This window comes from Mastigoproctus giganteus, chromosome 9 (genome assembly GCF_048544385.1).
Source record: "Mastigoproctus giganteus isolate SK-2022 chromosome 9, ASM4854438v1, whole genome shotgun sequence".
Taxonomy (NCBI): Eukaryota; Metazoa; Arthropoda; class Arachnida; order Uropygi; family Thelyphonidae; genus Mastigoproctus; species Mastigoproctus giganteus.
Window position 1 is genome coordinate 14,933,053 of NC_143583.1, and position 20,209 is coordinate 14,953,261.

Below are 20,209 nucleotides of genomic sequence, written 5' to 3' on the forward strand. Positions count from 1 at the left end.
CATAATCCATATCCATAGTACGGGATGCAAATATTTTTATGCATAAAGCAAAGGAATGCTTTTCCGAATAGTAGAAATATGAAACCGTTCTTTAGTACTACACAGATGAACAACAAACCCTTAAGATACCAAAAGAAATATAAGCGCTTAAGACTTTGCGCTACATTTTCTTTCAATGGATGGAGTATACCTTTTTTGGCGCGCTTCGTTGACGCTAAGTCATTTGAGTCCATCAAATCGTAGTTGCCAAAACATCGAAATTGTAGTTGGCACTTTGCCATAATATGCCCAACTTTCGGAAATCAATAAGACTTTTAGATCTTTTAATTCCTAGAAGGAAGGTTTCAAAGTGTCTCTAAGTCAGCTAAATAAATAATAGCAATCAGAAGTTTACAAAATCAATCTGAAGCTAAATGAAAGATCTTCACTGACAGACTGTAGGTTTGACAATCTTGGTAGGTTTGCCAATTAAAAAATAAACGGCAATTAACGAGGGTTAATACAAATTACATTAACAAGGGTTAAGTAGAAATGTGTTTCAAAGTGAATGCACATCTTTATTGATGGCAGTACTCATCTGTGGTAGCCTGTTGAATGGTAAATGCGGTTTTGTTAAAGAAATTCTCTAAACTTAAAACTCGCAAGAATTTTCACGCAGAAATACGCCTCTAAGCAACTAGTGACGATGATTTTCGAACTCCAAGTCACGGACGTAATCAATCAATGCAAAGCCCATTTTTCATAGAGACATTCGTCACTTCTTTGAATAAAATGAAAAAAAAAAAAAAAAAAAACGCTTAATCTATATGTATATCTCTGCTTTCATTCTACGAAATCTTTTTTTTTGTAGACGCTAAATGAATGCCTACTCATTTTGAGAAACAAAGTTAAACCGGGTTTTTCGTCCAGCGAAACAGAAAATCGACCACAGAACACACGCAATTTACAAACAGTATATACGGAGCAATATGGCCTTAGTTGCTGGTGCTCCTAAAAACCCTTTAGGAGCATCAGAAAGGAGAAAAAGAAATCGGAAGAAAGGTTTCTTCCTTTCTTCCTCAGAAAGGAAGAAAATTAACAGTGAGGTAATGTTCCTTAATGATTTTAACGTATGTTCGAGATGTACTAGCCTTCGAGGCTAGTACATCTCGAACTGATTACAATCACTTGATTACAATCCCTGTACTTCCGCACAAATTATTAATTCATTAATAATTGTACGGTGTGTATTCAGCGCCAATCTAACATAACTCAAATAGCAACATGGTGGTCTCTTCTCTACAATGGACGCTCTCTCCTCAAGAGGAGATGGTTAACGATAGGCAGCTAAGTCTGATAGTTAGGCTAGGGGAACGAATGTGAACGGTTGTATGTACCTGTGCTCCGTATTATTTTTAGTTTTGTTTATTAAGGAAGCAGTATTTAGTCACCTTTCAGTGCTACTACTTCAAGAAGGACCTGTGCAAATACCAGATGCGACCATTTCGTTTTAAGAATGGACAAAAGATAAGTACTGTTTAAATTTCTGCATGCTCCTCGCTGTAGTTGCTTTACCAGCGTGTTCGGCCATTGTCCATTTGTTGCGACAGTTCTCCCCACGCATGTCGCGGAACAAGCTGTGTGACCTTGACTGGACGTCCATAGTCTGCTAAAGCGTCCTGTTTATCCCCCCCTGTACATCGTAGGATAATAGCAAGTGAACCTTCAGTAGCCTTTTGTCTGACGTACGCGCTATAAACAAACGAGGTTGACAGATTTCCTTGTCTAATCCCGTACTGTGTGAATACTACACCAAACTGCCACCTTTACCGTAGCATTACATTGTCTCTTTTCTCAGGACAGCATATCCGAGTTTAATATTGAATTTGTGTTGGATAACATGGAATAGGGAATCAGTATGGATGGAAATAATACTAAGGTCAGAAAACTTACAGATATGTCTGAGGGAGGAAACGACAGCATCCCCTTATTGCTTCCCAAAATGCCACAATCGTCTCCTGAGAAAGATATTGCTGGTGGTTTATCTACTGATCAAAAAACTGGGACAACCTCAAATTCTGAAGATAATAAAACGGCTGAAGAATTAAATATTACTCAGGACGCATCTTCGGTCTATGAGGTGATTTCAAAAATGCGTAAAGATATGAGGCGCTTTGTTTTGGGAGAGACCAATAAAGTAACTAAAAAGGCAGGAGATGCTATTATGGACAAATGGTCCAAACTTGAGAAAGTAACAACGGCCCTCCTCATAGAAAATGAAGTACTGAAGGCCACTAATCATGAAATAAATATGCGAGCTAATCTTCTAGACAAAATAATACAAACCTTTTCCACAATAACTCCAAATAAAACAAATTATGTACAAGAACCAGAAGTTCAGGGCCCTGCTGATAGGAAAGTGCAAAATGAGGACCTCCTGTTACAGGGATCCCCTTCTGTTAGATCTTATGCCGATGTAGCCCAAAATAGACCCATACTGAAGGAACAAATAGCCAAACCTAGTGAGAATGTAATCGTACTTAGAGCGTTAGAGAACAGCAATTTTAAAACCAGCGCTGACGTAAAAACCTTGGTAACCAATACCTTGAAGACAGAATTTAAAACAGTCAAAATAAAATCAATCAAATTAGCACGCAACAAAAGCGTAATCTTGGAAACGGCCTCTAAGTCGGACTTAAATAGTATCTCAACATCTGATTCCTTGTCCTCTGCAGGAATCTCTACAGGAGTCCCTAAAAAAAGTAACCCTTCCATAATTATCTACGACGTGCCCAAGGATCTAAGTAAGGAGGACATAATAGAAGAACTGTACAATAAAAATCTAGCTGACTACGACTTTACAATGGAGGAGATTCAGAAAGAAACCTCGTTCAGATTCACAACTAAGTCAAGGTCCCTGTCATTGGTACACTGGGTAATCAGTTTCTCCCCAAAAATTTACAGGTGTATTTCGTCGATAGACAGAATATTTCTTGCCTGGAGCTCACATAGGCATAGGCCATTTACAATAGTTACTAAGTGCTTTCTGTGCTTGGGATATGGGCACACAACACAATATTGTACCCATAACTCCCCATCCTGTGGACATTGCGCCTGCAGTGGTCATGTGCATGCAGAATGCCCTCATAAGGATGAGCCTGCCGGCTGCATAAATTGCAAGAGGCGTAAAAGAGACTTTCGGCACTCCATCCGCGATCCTAACTGTCCTGAATATAAAAGAGCCCTAGAGATTGCACGATTAAGGACCGCTGAAGAATGAGACAATTCGTGACTACAAATGCCCAGGACTTTTGCGTATCATAGATCTTGTAAGACAACGGACCAACTATGGATACATTGTCTTTTACCAGTTCTTCACCTGCAGATCAATCAGTGTCTGAACTTAGCCTGCTTCAACTAAATGCTCAGCGGTCACGATTGGTGGCCGATGAAGTCCGAAAGGTAACGGACGAAATTAAATACGATATTATAGCCTTACAAGAACCATACCATTTCCGTGGTAAAATAACCGGATACCCTATCTCTCTTAGGGTTATTCAACCGGAACATGCTGAACCACGTACGGCCTTCGTCATAGTTAATTCTAAATTGGACGTAGTCAAGATAATTAGTCTTACCAATCAATATGCTGTGTGCATAAGTGTGTCTACTCCTCATGGCTCTTACTTTCTAGTTTCACTATACTGCCCACCAACTTCCGACATTACACTTCATCTTGCCTACCTCGATCAAGTTATTTCTTTGGTAGGTACTGCCAAACTTATTATAATGTCAGACGTTAACGCCAAATCCAGTCTATGGCACTCCGACCATACTGATAACAAGGGTTCACTCATAGAAGACTTTCTCCTTTCACATGAGCTGACGGTTCTAAATAAACCCGGCTCACCTTATACCTTCAGCTCTCTAAATGGCGAATCAAATATAGACATAACTGCTACTTCTTACTCCGTTTCTTCAAATATTAATGACTGGACAGTAAATACTAACATTTGCTCAAGTGACCATCGTGCGATCACCTTCTCCGTGACTTGCTCTGCACAATCATATAATCCTCCACTACAGGACCTTAGAAGATTTTCTTTGCGTCGCATCATGTGGAACCGGTTTAATGACTCAATCAACACTGATTTCCCAATTGAAACCATAAACTTCATCCATCACTTTACAGCTTCTGAATTAGCTTCCTATGTTAATGATGCTCTCAGCCACGCCTGTTATAAAGCAGCCAAAAAGAAAATTCAGTCTTCCCATCCCACTCCATGGTGGAACCGAGAACTTACTCTGCTTCGTCAGCAAGTGCATCGGGCTAGGCGTACTTACCAACGACATCGCAGGAACTGGCCACCTCCCGACGTCGAAAGTCTTAAAACAGAATATCAGGCTCTCAAAAGACAATACGTCAAAACCATCACTACCTGTAAAATAAAATCATGGCAGAACTTGGTTACTTCTACTGGCAATCGGGACCCATGGGGCCTTGTTTATCGCCTTATAAGAAGGAACAAATCCTATTCCCCTACTGTTTATTGGTCGGTACCCGCAAACGGCACCGAAACTCTCACTTGGAAGGACACCATCAACACTATCTTGGACAATCTGCTTCCTTCTGATCGCCCAGAGGATGACTTGACTACTCATCAACAAATAAGACTGCTCAATAACTCCTACACTACTACTTCTGAATCTCAGCCATTCACGCAGCTGGAGGTGGACACAGCTGTCCTAAAAATTAACAACTCTGGTTGTCCGGGCCTCGACCTTCATGAGGGCATCTTTATCAAACAATTCCACAAGCTACGTCCAACGGTTCTTCCGACTCTATTCAACAAATGTCTGAATGAAAGCACATTCCCTGTTATCTGGAAGACAGCTCTTCTTAAACTAATTCCTAAACCTTCAAACACCCAAAGTGGCAAGTCCTTCCGTCCTATTGCTCTGTTATCGCATTTGGCCAAAACACTTGAAAGGCTGATTGCTATAAGACTCACTTCACTGTTCACGAACACCTCTCTTGTATCAGACGATCAATATGGTTTCCGAACTGGACGAGGAACTGAAGAAGCAGTCGTTGAATTCCTTTCTCGAGTTAACTCTGCAAATACTAAATACGTTCTTGCTATTTTTGTTGATTTTTCTGCGGCGTTTGATCTGTTATGGTGGTCTAGTTTGTTTGCTCGCTTACGTGCGGCTGATTGTCCTCTTCCTCTCTATAACCTTTTAAAAAGTTATTTTGAAAACCGTACAGTTTCTGTTATTTCTGGATCTAACTCCATCTCCCGCTCTGTCACTAGGGGCTGCCCCCAAGGCTCTGTTCTTGGACCACTTGTCTGGAACATCGTTCTTGACGAATGGCTCCTTAAAACTATTCCTTATACTTCCAAACTGGCTTATGCAGACGATCTCACCCTGCTGATCCAGGGCAATTCCCGTGCCTCCCTTGAAAGTACTGCCAACCTAGTCATGTCAGATCTCTCTCAATGGTCAACCACAAATAAATTATCCATATCCTCCACGAAAACTAAAATGATGCTGGTTAAGGGTTCGCTTAATATTTCACGGCCACCTGTTGTAAAACTTCAAAACAAATCACTTTCCATGGTTTCTTCTCTAAAATTTCTTGGTCTGATCATTGATAGTAAACTTACGTTTACTAAACACTTGGAAGATCTCTCAGAGAAAGTCAAAAAACTTACCTTCTCACTTCTGCGTCTCTCTAAACAATCTTGGGGTCTCAATTCTCGTTCTTTACGATTATATTACAAAGCTGTGTTTCTACCAATTTGTTCCTATGGCGCGGCCGCCTGGTTCTGGCATGTTAAGAAGGTTTCAGTACGGACCAAACTTCACAGCATTCAACGTAAAATGCTTTTGGCAATGTGCAGGGCCTGTAGGACTGTGTCTACTCCTGCTTTGCAGGTCCTTAACGGCTGTCTGCCCCTCGATCTCTTTCTTATGTACAGAGGCCTGTGCTTCTACATTAGGCACGCTATCCCTGTCACCTTTCTTGGCATTACCATCGATGTCACTGTGGATCCCAAGGCAGAGAAAAGACGCTGTTGGAATATTTTGATGCAGAGCTGGCAAGACAGATGGACCGCTACCTCTAAGGGTCTTGTTACTTTAAAATTCATCCCTAACGTCACCTTTGCCGCGTTAGAGTCCACTCAGAAATGGTTTCATCCTGGTCTGTACACTCTCTACTTGCTCTCTGGTCATGGCTCCCTTAATGCGAAACTTGCAACTTTCAACCTTGCTGAATCACCTCTCTGTTCTTGTGGTGACCCAGAAGACTGGGAACATATTTTATACCACTGCCATCAGTACCTAGATCTTCGACAGAACCTTCTTCTCTCCACCAGTATCACTGTCCCTGGAAATGAGCCGGACTTCCTAAGCACCACAGAAAATTTCCAGTCCCTGCAAGAATTTGCTCGTCATGCTTTTGATCGCCGGAGATGCCTTCTCACTCAACTACGGAATACCTCCTAGACTTCCTAGTGGAGAACCCTGCTGGCACTGGCTTCTGGCCAGTGCGGGATCAGATATATATCTATACTTTTTCCCTCTCTTTTTTCTTTTCTCTTTTTTTTTTTTTTTTTTTTCAATTTTATATTTTATTTATTTATTTTTTTTTTATTAATTAATTTATTTAATTTTTTCTACCAAAAATAGTTTTCTAATTTTTATTTATTTTTTTATTAATTAATTTATTTAATTTTTTTTCTACCAAAAATAGTTTTCTAATTTTTATTTATTTTTTTTCTATTAAAAATAGTTTTCTAATTTTTTTAATTATTATTATTTCTATTTTTATTTATTTTTTTTAAAAATTTATTATATATATATATACATATATATATTTTTTTTTTTTTTTTCACATTTTATTTGTATTTATTTACTTATTTATTTTTGCTGGTTCCCTGGGTTTGGGCTGCCCGATGGACAGATTTTATTATCTAGTTTTTATTATTTTCTTACATATAAGTACTTTATTATTATTATTTATTATTTTATTTTTTTATTATTATTATTTTATTTATTTATTTATTTATTTTTTTTTTTTATTTTTATTGTTTTTGCCCTGATACTAGGGCAGTAAGAGCTGGTAAACCAGAGCGTTTAGAGGGCGGTCGCAATACATGCGTAGTTGTGGCCTACCTCCCCGTGGTGTAGACGGACACTGGGCAGGCTTTCCAGGTGATCGCCTGCCTGGTGACAAAACGGCCAGAAACAACTAAACAACACAACAACACACACACTGCACGAACATAATTTTACACACATTTCTGGCCTTTTACAGTGCTTTCTGTAATCATCACAGTGTACGAAGGCGGAGATGAATTGACGTTCAGGTGCCGTCCTACATAAGATACTATACATGTCTACATGTCTACATAGGCAGCTAAGTCTGTCTTGCGCAATCAGAAAGATCAAAGAGTTTCTTGTTAAGTTTCATGTTTCTTGAAGTGATACCATACAGTATCACTCCAATAAGAATAGAATCCTAAAATGGGGCAACAGCATAGGCTCATGATGGAAGGAAGAAAAGAAAGTCTTGTCTTGTCAGTTTAACTAACTGTTATGACGCTGTCAAAAAAAAAAAAAAAACATTTAGCGCAAAAAACAACTTTGATATTATACAGCTAGAATTCAGTAACATTTTAATACTGTTTCCGCACTCCTTCACAGGAAGTTATTAAAGGAACTGGAGAAAATTGGGAACAGAGGAATTAGGTGGATCCTAAGGTTTAAGTGACTTTATAATTACGCCGTTACTGTATTGGGTCTTAAGGACAGGAAGCCGAGAGTATTCATAAAGTAATTCTTCACGGCGGCCAGAATTCGTTGTGTAATGCCTTCGTGGGTAGCACAGTTGGTAGAATTGTCGTTCCTCCCCACACCGGACGAAAACGACCTGAGTTCGAGTACCATTGATGATGTGAAGAATTTTTATGGGCCTTTTTCACAACGTGGTATAAAAAATGAAAAGTTTGCAGGTGTGTTCATTACAGTCAACGTTTGATGATAGCTGTAAAATTAAGAAAGATTTCATGGTCATTTGCTATGGATTGCTGAAGTGGCCACCTGCGGAGCTGTTATAGAATAAACAGAAATAGCAACTGACACTGGTGCAAAAAAGAACACAATGCTTTTTTTTTTTTTTTTTTTTTTTTGGCTGGTGCTGTATAATCTTGCTTTCTTGCATCATATACCTTTACTAATGCTAACGCTAGCTTTAGGAAGGATGTAAAACTGTTGGAACGGGTGCAAAGTAGACCAACCAGACTGGTGAAAGGAAGAAAAAGGTGCTGTTATCTATAAAGGCTTCGGTTCTGCAATTGTAACGTCTCGGGAAGATCTGGTCGAGGTGTTTAAAGCCTCAATGGATTTAGTAAACTAAATGTTAATAGCATTCTTCCACTTGCTGAGACTACACACATGAGGGGCATAAATTCAAGTTGAAGAAGGATGGTTGCAGGATACACGTGCAGAAGTTCTCCTTCAGCTAGCGGGTGGCTGATTGTTAGAACAGGCTTCCATCTGTTTTTGTGCAAGTGGACGGGTTGAATAAATTCAAGGAAGAACTAGATTAATTATTGGAGGTACGGGTGGAAGAACTGTGCATTTTTTTTTTTTTTTTTTTTTTTTTTTTTGTCTGATGCCATTAAGCTTGCTTTCTTGCATAATTTGTCATTACTACTACTACTACTTGTAACTGTTTCTAATATGGCTATGTATTAATATTCCAGAATGAAAATTTCTATTCAGCTAATCGCATATACAATCTTAACATGTTTGAACGTCTTTAGCACTAGTGTTCAGCCCTGGTTTTGGATACAGGTACCCAGTCGCTCTGTGCATCTTGAATAACGTTCAGTCAAGTGCCTGTTCATTCCTTTGGTAAAGAAGTTTAGGCTTTGAACAACATCGAAATTTACATAAGCAGGCAATATAGACTGAATTATATTCTCTGTAATGTGCGTACTCACAGCATTCATATATAATTATCCTCTAAAGGACAGGTGTTGTTAGAACAATTCATATGAGCAGTGTTGCCAAACAGATAAAAATCCATTGGGATCGAATCTTTTTTCCCAAGGCAATTTTTATAAAAGGAACATAAATAACCCGAAGTTTATTCGATTAAAGGAGGCTTTCTTAAATCGCGCTTCTTCTCGCATGAGCAAATTAGTGAATTTTAATGAACAAGAAGTAATAAGAAGAAATATTAAAACTATTTTGATTGTATTTAAAATATGATTATCAATTTGCCTGTAGATTAATCGTGTTGCTCGATTACAAACTGAAAGAGCCCCTTATGAACTCTGTCTGATAATATTAAACGAAACAGTCGCATATTTTTCTGTAATAATGATTATATACAATTCCATCCCTATTCTACAATGACCTTATCCATCTTCTCTGGGGTGATGTCCGCCGCACGGGGCGGAGAAAAGGGGAAAGGAAAGAGGACACATTTTTAATGAGTGGCAAAAAGTTGCAAGCAAAATTACGTGTTCGGGTTTTGAGAGAATCTCAAATTTATCGAGTGTGGAAAGTTAGGCCCGTATTTTCCTTGGCGATACACTAGACACTCTGTAATAATGGCTGCAATCGTTAAGTTAATAATGGCCTCTGTGTCGTACGGTGACGGAAACCGCCTGACCCATATATCAGCAGGATTCATGATAGCAGTTTCCCAGATCCTAATGGGAGTTTTGCGCCTCTACTGACAGGCTCGGTATTCCACTCTATTGGTGGTATTTGTGGAAGTGCAACTCCCTGTTAATTAGGAGACATAATTAGAATACAGCCGATATCTTTGACCCGATCAACACAATAGAAGTAAATTATCAAATGACTTTCGCAATATATCGAAATGCAAATGCCGCAATAGAAAATAATAGTTTATTCACCGGGTATATATTAATGTTTAATTGTCTTCATAATTATTCTTCTCCTAGTTTAAGCAACAAAAATGTTCCTTTCGCCTCTATAACCTCGTCAGGTGGCAAGCAATGATATGAAGTATGCCTTACTTTATCGCAAGTTTATTTTTGGTCCGAATATATTTTATTTTATCATCGAAATGAAGAAAGCTTCATTATTTATCGCGTTAAAGTAATCGAAGAATGGAATTACTGAGAACTTATTGCTAATATTTAAATTATAATTGTCTTCATTGGTGTTGTTTTGGTTTAAAGATGAAAATTAAATTTGAGATGAAAACTTAAAATTAGTGTTGTATAAAAAGCGGGCAGCATTCTTCTACGTCCACCAAATTTTACAGTAAGAAATCTTGTGAATTACTAGGAGAGTTTTTTGTGGTATGAAAGACACTCTCTCTTTAAAATTCGATTTCCAAGAGAGTTTTTTATTTATACTCTTATTGTGCAGAAGGAAAATACCTCTTGTCATAATATTCTTAACATGATCATTGCGTTCTATTCTTCCCACTTAATTCCCATGCAAAGGAACATTCTACACTGGCTCGGTCGTTGTCTTAAGCTTTCTTTTCTTCTTTTTTTAAGATAATGTAGAATTCTCTTTGATGTGCTTTTAAAAGATGGGGTTTTAAACATAATTTAATTACTTGACTGTGTAACATTAAAGAGTAGACCATCAACTGTACAGACGAAGGCGACTATAAGTGTAACGAAGTGAGTTGTTGAACGCCACACAAAAGGGAAAGGGGGCGGCTCATCATTGTGCTGAATGAGTGACACTAACTTGAATGAGATTCGCAGAGATAGAGACGCTAATGTTCTCCCTCTCTCTACTCTACCTGAAACTACATCTCGCTTTAATTTGGCAGTAATTTGGTAAGCTACATAGCTAATGGATACATTGACGGAGCTGTATGTTGCAAAAGCGAGCCAGTAATGTGCACCATCCCTTTGGCATTCCATTCTGCAGTTTATATAAATCTTTCACTGGTCGGAAGCACAATTGTGAAATAAGCAGGCGGCTAAGTTTTATCTTAAATACCCCCTCGCTGTATACAATACTTAAAATATATGTACACAGTGCATTATGGGCGATGTTTGCTTTATTTATTGAGCTATTAAACCCCCTCCCAGCGATGGAATGCAGCTTGCTGTTGTTAATAATCCAAAGATATTACTGGCTTATTCAATTTTCACTTTATGTTGTTACATCGACACTTTTGATTATTTGAAGCGTCTATTTACGTCGCAGACTATTTTAACACTTTTCTCAGGGGACATTAACGATTATGTCAAGCCCATCAACCGAATAAAAAATGCACCACATTAGGCAGAGCCACTACGCATAATCGACAAACGTTATACTGGGGTTACCAAGAGGTGTCAATACACAAAAGTTTTTATGTATTTTAATATCGGCCTGTATTTAAATTATAAATGACATCTGAAATTACAGTGAATAAGGTTCTGAATGTATTCCTGGGTAAATCTCGTGGTGCAAATAGGGATTAATAAGTTCTACAGCTCGTTAAGTGATTTATTTTGTTCCAACAATTTTCAATTGGATTGGGGTCTGGACTGTTCCCAGTCCATGTTATTGTGCGAATTTGTTTATCCTTCAACCATTTTTGCACCAGTAGACAGTAAAGACAGCAAAATAAATTACATTTATTTAATTAAGCCAAGTGTCACGGTCCATAAGTCTAAAAAGTTTGCTAATTTTATGAAGTAGTACTTACGGTTTTGGCTCTGTGACATGGAGCAGAATCGTCCTGAAAAATGCAATTGACAACATCCCCATAATGATCTCCAATTTTGGGAAGTAATTTTGTCTCAAGAATCTCCTTGTACACCTCAGCATTCACTGTCCCTTCACAAATTAAAGAACGGCCAACTCCTTTATGTGAAATACAGCCTCATATCATTTGAGATGCAGAATGTTTCACTACGCAGACAATACAGAAAGGATGAAATTCTTCTCCACTCTTTCGTATAACAGTCTGCTGCCCGTCCTAATCATGCAAGTTGAATTTTGATTCATCAGAGAAAATAACACGTTTCCACTGATCCCCACACTAACTAGCATGATCCTTTGCCCATTTTAGACGTGAGCTTTCCTTTTTCAAGTCAAAAGCGACTTTTTCTTGGGCGAGGTGCTATAATCTCTGTTAGAAAAGGCGTCTTCGTACTGTAGCAGTATCTGCCTTTACACCTGTATCATTCTCCCAAGCTATTTTGAGATCTGTCTATGAGGATCTTCCTTTTCGGAAACCCAAACGAATTTCCTGCGCTGCAGAAGATATTGGTATGTTATCCTGGGAATACGAGTACCTTAAGTATGCAATACCTTGCATTTATTAATGTTAAACTTGGATTGCTGATTCCGCACACCTGCCTAATTTCTCTAGGTTTTTTTGTTATATTAACATAACCTAATTCCTGTGTAATCATGCCATTTTGTATCTATTTCTCTGAAGTTCTCTTTAGGGAAAAAAATGAGCTTTCGAAAACAAATCTTTTGATTCCTTTTCTCCAAGGAACTCAAAGTAGATGCAATTCCGAATTACTGTTTATATAGTGGGTGCTTTTTCCAAATCATTTTTAAAAATTTTAGGATGTACTCAAGGGTCCGAAATAAGAACCAGTCATAGAAACATGTATCCAATCTTGACTGGTTATGGAGTTATGGCTGGTCGCAGTTATTTTTTTAAATAACTGCTATGTTATTAAAAAAAAAAAAATATATATATATATATATATATATATTCAAAATACATAGATTATTTTTAATTCCAAAGGTTAATTCAAACGTTTAGGAATTAATCGACAAAAAACGTCAAATCGACAACAAAGTTTCAGCATAAAAACGTTGGTCCGACGGTTTCAGTCTCAATAGGGAAGCCATGGCTCTCCTCTGCTCCACTCCAACTTACAAAAAAATTGCTATGAATTTTCAAGAACAGCAGTCCTGATTCTTTTAAAAATTCCATGCAATGTTGGTCTTCCAAAAACAAATGTTCACTAGGGTACAAATAACTATCACTAATGTTTGCTTTCAGATGTACAGAATAGCCGCCTCCAAATAAAGCTACTGAATCCTAAAATTTTTATCCTATATTATTACTAATTAAAGTCCTGAAACTAACAGGATATAAATATAGAAATAGTAATTCAGGAATATATATTTTGAGCACCGTAAAGAACTGCTTTTCTACTTTTGACTGCAAATAGTGTGATAATTCAGAATTCTTAATTGCGCTTCCTTGAAGATTTTGTCCTCTCTTAAGAAAACGAAAACCAAAAAATAATCTTAAACAGAAATTCGGGAGTGAAACTGTGAACATCTAAAAGCGATCGACGATTACAACTGCTTTTGGATTCTTTTTCGCTGGGCTCTGTTAAAGCCAGTGTTAGTGTCCACTAAATCTCTGTTCCTATTTTCCAGAGTATACACGCGTGAATTTTTTTTCCATCGAATTTCTTTCCAAGACACAAGAACATATTCCAGAAGTAAATAAAGTGTCAAGAAAACCATATTTCTCTGCCACTACTTCGTATTTTGTACACATTTATGATGCGCTCACACCTATTGTGTGTGGAGTTTAATATTTCCAAGTAGCAAGTCTCTGAAAAGGAAGCTTTGCTATTTTAGAAATTGCATTTCTTTTTTTAACCTTTGGACATTCTCATCCGGTGTCGCTGTGCATCTTTATCCTACAGCGTTCTTCCTATCTATCTACTGAGAATGGCTTGCGAAATTCTATCTTCTACAACCCAATATCCGTCTTTTTACTACAAACTGGTTTAATATTATATCTATTGCTTCCGTTCAATATTTCTCACCATTCCGTTGTAGGGATATCCGCTCTACCCTATTTCCTTAACAAGGGTCAATCTCAACGCGCTTTCCGACATAAATAAAATGGTTTAGAAGTTAACCCGCTTTGCAGTTCGTAAGAATTCAAGTTCTTGACACGAGACACCGTCTTTTCTAGAGAATAATTAATAAGAATTCATAAGTTGCCAATTTCTAGAGGCTAGAACTCTCGTATATCTTGCAAAAGAAGTATGTCGTTCAAAAATATATGAAAAAAACGAAAGCACAACTTATTTTCATGTTATGAGAGCTTATTCGAAGGTAGAAAAAGGGCGAAAAATGGATTTTAAGAGATCAATTAGCCCACGATCTGCTGGTCTCCCATAAAATGAAATTTAGATACCCGATAGAAGTGCCAAAGAAGATTGATTGAGTGATTAGCAGATTAACCGCACTGTAGCAAGGACTGCTGGTAACGACGCTTGTTCGTCTCCGAGAACGGGAAATGGGGTCATGAACCTATGTCATAGTTCGCTAGATGGCCAATTACCTACTAAAATTTCTGATCGATTTCTTCTTCTTGATTTTGTTACCTTAATACACGAACAGGTATGAAAAGGGGGTGCCCTAAATACGCTTAATTATTTCTAGAAAGATTAATAACGGATATAAATGAGAAGGGAAGCGTACATATTTAATGTAATCACGCTGGTTATTAGAAGCGATTCAGAAAGGATTGCTTTGAGTATAAAAATTTTTACCTTGTTCGCTATTATAGCGTCCACTACTTTTATTAACAGCTACAAATTACGGCAAACATATTAGTCCGGGAAAAATTTAATTAAGATCAAATAAAGACAACCCACTGCTTTTGAAGTACCTGTTCAGTTTCTCAGTACAAAATCTAAAATTGAGCATTTATGGAAGATTCTGAAACAGAATCAAGCAGGTACTTTCGATGTTCCGCTAGCACACTGTTCGAAACTGCGCGATGCCACAAAATACGTGGCCGTTTGGTACCTGATCGTGCGAGTTGTCTTGCTGTGTGGCTATTTCAATTTATTCCCAATTCATGACATCATGTTTCCTGACTCGTGTAACTTTACCTCCATGCGTGACGCTTCGTGAGCGGATTACTCCATTTTACAGTTTCCGATTTTTAAAGGGCACCATAACAAGAAAACAATAAAATCTCCCTAATTTGCTGACACTCCCGTTTTATAAAGGCATAACCACTAGGTAGAATACAACACAATAAAATATTACAGTGGAGGGTGACTGAACTGGACTGGCACTTTGATTGAACCATAGAGAGATTTCATATATAGATATCTTATGACTATACCGAGTTGCTTTTGACCTTCAGAGTTCTCCTTGTTAGCTTTAGCCAAAGAAGAAAAAACTTTGCTACAGCGGAAAAGGATATATTTCGATATAATGCTATTTTTATCATGCTATTTTGCTATTTGCTATTTAAATTTAATTAAAAATATAATGCTATTTTTATCATGCTATTTTGCTATTTGCTATTTAAATTTTAATTAAAAATATAATGCTATTTTTATCATGGTAGTTGTTTAACAAAATTGGAGCAACCAGATTTCACCACTTATATGAATTAGTATCCAGAGTTGATTCACTGATGGTTTAGAACTTACATCATAACAATAGTATATATATATATATGTTCTGAACCATCAGTGAATCAGCACGGAATCTCACCTCAACAGGTATTAACTAGCAAAACCACTCGGATTCATTAATTTAACAAAAATTTCTACACGAATTATTCTTGATTTCTTCGACCAGATTTCACAACATATCTATTTGTTGTTAAAAATATGAAAATGAAATTGAAAAACTTCGTTTAAACATACAATAAAATATTACTGTTAAATGTGTAAAACATACTGAGTTCAAAGATTTAAAAATACTGTATAATGAAACAAAGAACAAAAACCAGTAGTTTGTAATAAACCTTGAGATAATCGATTATTTCTTGTTTCTTTTCCTTTTCGACTTCAGTTTTATTCTGTGTTACGAATTTTTTCATGAATTTATGCTGACTGCTTCCACTGCAAACGTTGCAGTTGATAAAAGCAACGTACAGATGCCAAAAGCTCTTCTGTTTTTGATTTTATTTCATCATATATTTAACTCTTTTAAAACATTCAGTATATTTTAAATATTCTATTGTAACATTTTATTGCGTGTCTAACCGAAGTTCTTTACATTTCATTTCTATATTTTAACAATAAATAAATTTGTTATTCACGTATCCAGTTGTCGACTTCAGAGGGGTTTACAGTCAAAAAGTTGTAATATTTCCCTGATGACTATTTAGGCTTGTTTTTTTTTTTTTTTTATTTTCCTTTTGATGAAAACAAAAACAACCACAAAAGGTATTAGAACCTATAGTACTTAGTATCGTGTTCAGGTTGAAGGTTGAGAAGACAAAAAGAAAATGGGGTGTTGAATAAAGCTAATGAAAATCAATGCCGATACAAACATAGTACGGGAAATAGACAGATTCAACAACATTTTGCAGTTAATTTACAAATGACAACCTCCAAATTAAACCTGTCAACTCTCACAAGGACCTAGGTTTGGTCTGGAATTCGAACCTGTCTTTTCTGTAGCACTTCAAGGTAGCAAGAAGTAAATTCTTCGCAGCCCTTTGGTCTGCTCGACAGGAACTGGTTGGTTACGGAAATAAGAAGCTAACTAGGTTTTCCCGAAGTGTGGTACCGGTGGCACTCTACGCATCGGAAATCTAGTCCTCTGCCGCCCCAACCTACCTGCGACAGTTCTTGGAGATTGATTACTGGCTTCTGCGCATCCCCCAATACAACTTCAGGACATTCGCTGCATGGAATGATCCCTTGGAAGCAAATCATCACTACTCCCAACATAATTACCCTCTCCAAACTCGTTTCGGGTAAACCGGATGCTCATAACCTGGATAGCCTTATCATCCTGCCCACGAAGAACAGCAGAATAACTAACCAACAAACATCTTCGATCAGATCTGCCCTCAACCAAATCAGCTCGCTCAGCCAAGCAAACACGATTGGATTCCTCAACGACCTGAATATCAACCCTGAGACGATTTGCGTCGACAAAGCTTACAGATCAAAAGTTTTAGCTGATAGCTAGAGAGTCCTGTAATTTTAGATCTTTCATGTAACCATCGCTTTAAGTGACTACTGTGTTGGAGGATGATATGCGCTCCTTCTCCTGTTCCTGACAGCCTGCAGCATCTTGCCAGCATCCCCGCACTCTTCTTGGACAGATGCTGAATGTATTTAGAATATTATGTCTAACCTAATCTGTCTTAACTTCTGTAATTAATTATTGACTCGATCTCTGTATATTTTATTTTACCCAATATGGATATTGTATTCAATTTTATAATTCTGTTTACCCTCCTAGCATTTGATTGCTGTCAAGGGGTGGATGTAACTTTTCTTTACCTGATTAAATAAATAAGATACTTCTTAACTTTAGACTTGAATTTCTGCAGATTGTAATTCAGGATATAGATGTGTGAAGGGAGTTTGTTTCGGAAGTTGAAGAAATAAATTAGGAATCAAAAAAAAACTTAGTTCTGTGAATTTAAAGCCGGACAGTAAAGGAAGCTGACTGTAGTAACAGTAGCGACAAATGATGCAAGAAAGCAAGTTTATAGAGCATCAACACACACACACACACACACACACACACACACACACACACACACACACACACACACACATATATATCTTTACCCTCCAATAATTTTCTAGTTCTTTCTTCAATATATTCCACTTCCACAACAACAGATACAAACTTATTCCAACAATCAACGAATCGCTGGCTGAAGGCAAACTTCGCGCACATCTATCCTGCAACCATTCTTTCTCAACTTGAATTTATGCCCCCCTCACGTTTGTCGTCTCAGCAATATAAAAAATGTCATTCACATTCAGCTTACTCAACCTGTTCAAGGCCTCAATAAATACCTCAATCAGATCAGACCACATATGCCTAGTCTCCAGACGCTGCAATTTGCAGAACTGAAGCCTTTCTATTTAAGAGCACCTTTTTGTTCCCTTCACTAGTCTGGTTGTCCTTCTCTGCACCCATTCCAGTAGTTCTACATCCTTCCTGTAGTGAGGCATTTAGACCTGCATACAAGATTCTAGATGCGGCCTAACCATGGCCTTGTACAAACGGATAATCACCTCCTTATTCTTACTAGCAAAGTTTCTATATATCATTGGCAAAACCCCATGAGCTGTCCTGGCAAAGTGTCTGCAATGTCAGAGAATTTCATATTTGACTGCGCAATAATCCCAGGTATTTTTCATTTTCCATTACCCTGAGTGTGCTACCACACAGTTGATAAGTTACTCTGGGACTACTGCTACCTTATACGCAGTACCATGCATATGTCAATGTTAAAAATTCAACTTCCATTTCTCAGCCCATCGATCTAATTTGTCTAAATCTTGTTGCAGTAGCGTACTGTCATTGTATGCAACACCAACTGAGCTACCTGGTGATCGGCATTATATCTCAAATATATCAAAATCTCATAACTCGCAAATTATACAATATGTATTTTTAAACGACTACCTGATATTTATCAAAAACTTAAAACACATTAAAATATAGTATAAATTGTTTCTTTAATAAAAATGCAGTAGCTTTCCTCCTTTATTTTTGTTATAATAACCTTTTATTAAGAAGGATTTAGTTCAAGACTAAGAATAATAATTAGTCCAATCTAGGTGCTTATTTCCTAGATTGTAATAACATTTTGTTCTAATAATGTCATTTATGTTTAGGCATTACTTCGTTTCATACATATTTCGTATATATATGTCAACCTTGCTAAAAATTATTGACTCCAAAGTTAAGTGGTTCAATTTTGAAAACCTACCCGTAGCCGTGAAATGCCATTAATAACGTTAAAAAGTTTTTGTTAATAATTTTTGAAATTTGCTTACAATCTTCGAATCCAGTATTATTCAGATGTATATTATTTGTTTTCCATTAAAGAAGAAATAAAATTAATACGATACTTTCTCTCCACTTAAAACCTTTTAAGCATATAATGCTCTGATATAAGTTTACTCCTTTAATTTTTTTCTTAATCCTGTTCTTAGGGAGTTCTTAGCAAAAAAACGAAGGAATGTTTGATGACTTATTTCAAAGATACTAACCACTGGCTTGCTTCCGCCTCCCGCAATTCGGGCGGGATCCTAAAGCTGCCATCCAGTCGTAGTTACAGTGACACTTGAAATTGCACAAAGCCTCCCATCAGCACCACTAGATGACAACACGCCCACTTCATCAATGGAGAAGTGTAGTGATGGACAGCCATCCTATTAGCGTAATTGAGCATGTTTAGAAAGTGTCCAATTAGTTATATTTCAATGTCTGGACAATGGAAAAATTGTAAGGAGATCCCAGAAGGGCGTTGTTCTAAAAATAGGATCCCCTCGCTCCACTTCTCCTGGGCGAATGGGCTATATTTGGGCGAGGTGTGTATCAAGATTAGATTATTAATATGCAGGAACTGTTTTAATTTTAAATTCTCATCAGAAGATTCCGCGAGATAAAAAGCCAACGCGTATTTTAACACTCATCCAAGCTATTAGCAGCCCCATTATAAACAACTTTGTTTTTAAGTTATAAAACGTATGGTATAAACATGATATTTTTTACGTAATGGCAAAATAAATAGTATGTTTATGTTGTATTAACACCTCTTATTTTTTAAACGGTGTTAAAAATATCGTTTAAGAAATGAGTAATAATCGCAACTAGTTTAATCTAATATACGATATTAAATACATTACTCATTAATGGTTTTATTAATAATAAAACCATTGATGAGAAATGTGTTTTGTTAAATGATTTAATAGTACAATGTAATCATTGTAATAAATATGAATAATTAGTTTTATATTTAATATTTTGGTATAATTAGCCTTGATTATAAATTTCATCTACTCAAAATAATTATTACTATTAGAATTTTTGAATTAGCATCATGTGGTTAAAGAACTTTTATCTTAAATGGAAATTGATTGAGAATTTCGAACAAAAAGATTTTCTATGGCTATTAACATTTTTTTAAGGAAGAAGGCTGTTGGCCAGCAATTAATTAATACACCAATTGATACATCCGTAGTAATCCGGCTGGTTATTATGTTTAATAACCACATCGGTTATTATACTACTACTACTGTATTGGTTATTATACTACTACTACTGTATTGGTTATTATACTACTACTACTGTATTGGTTATTATACTACTACTACTGTATTGGTTATTATACTACTACTACTGTATTGGTTATTATACTGTTGCTGTGACGAGTCCATACTAGTTAACGGGTTCACAAACTACTGTGGTTGGCTAACTAATACTGAAAATTATTAAATGAAAA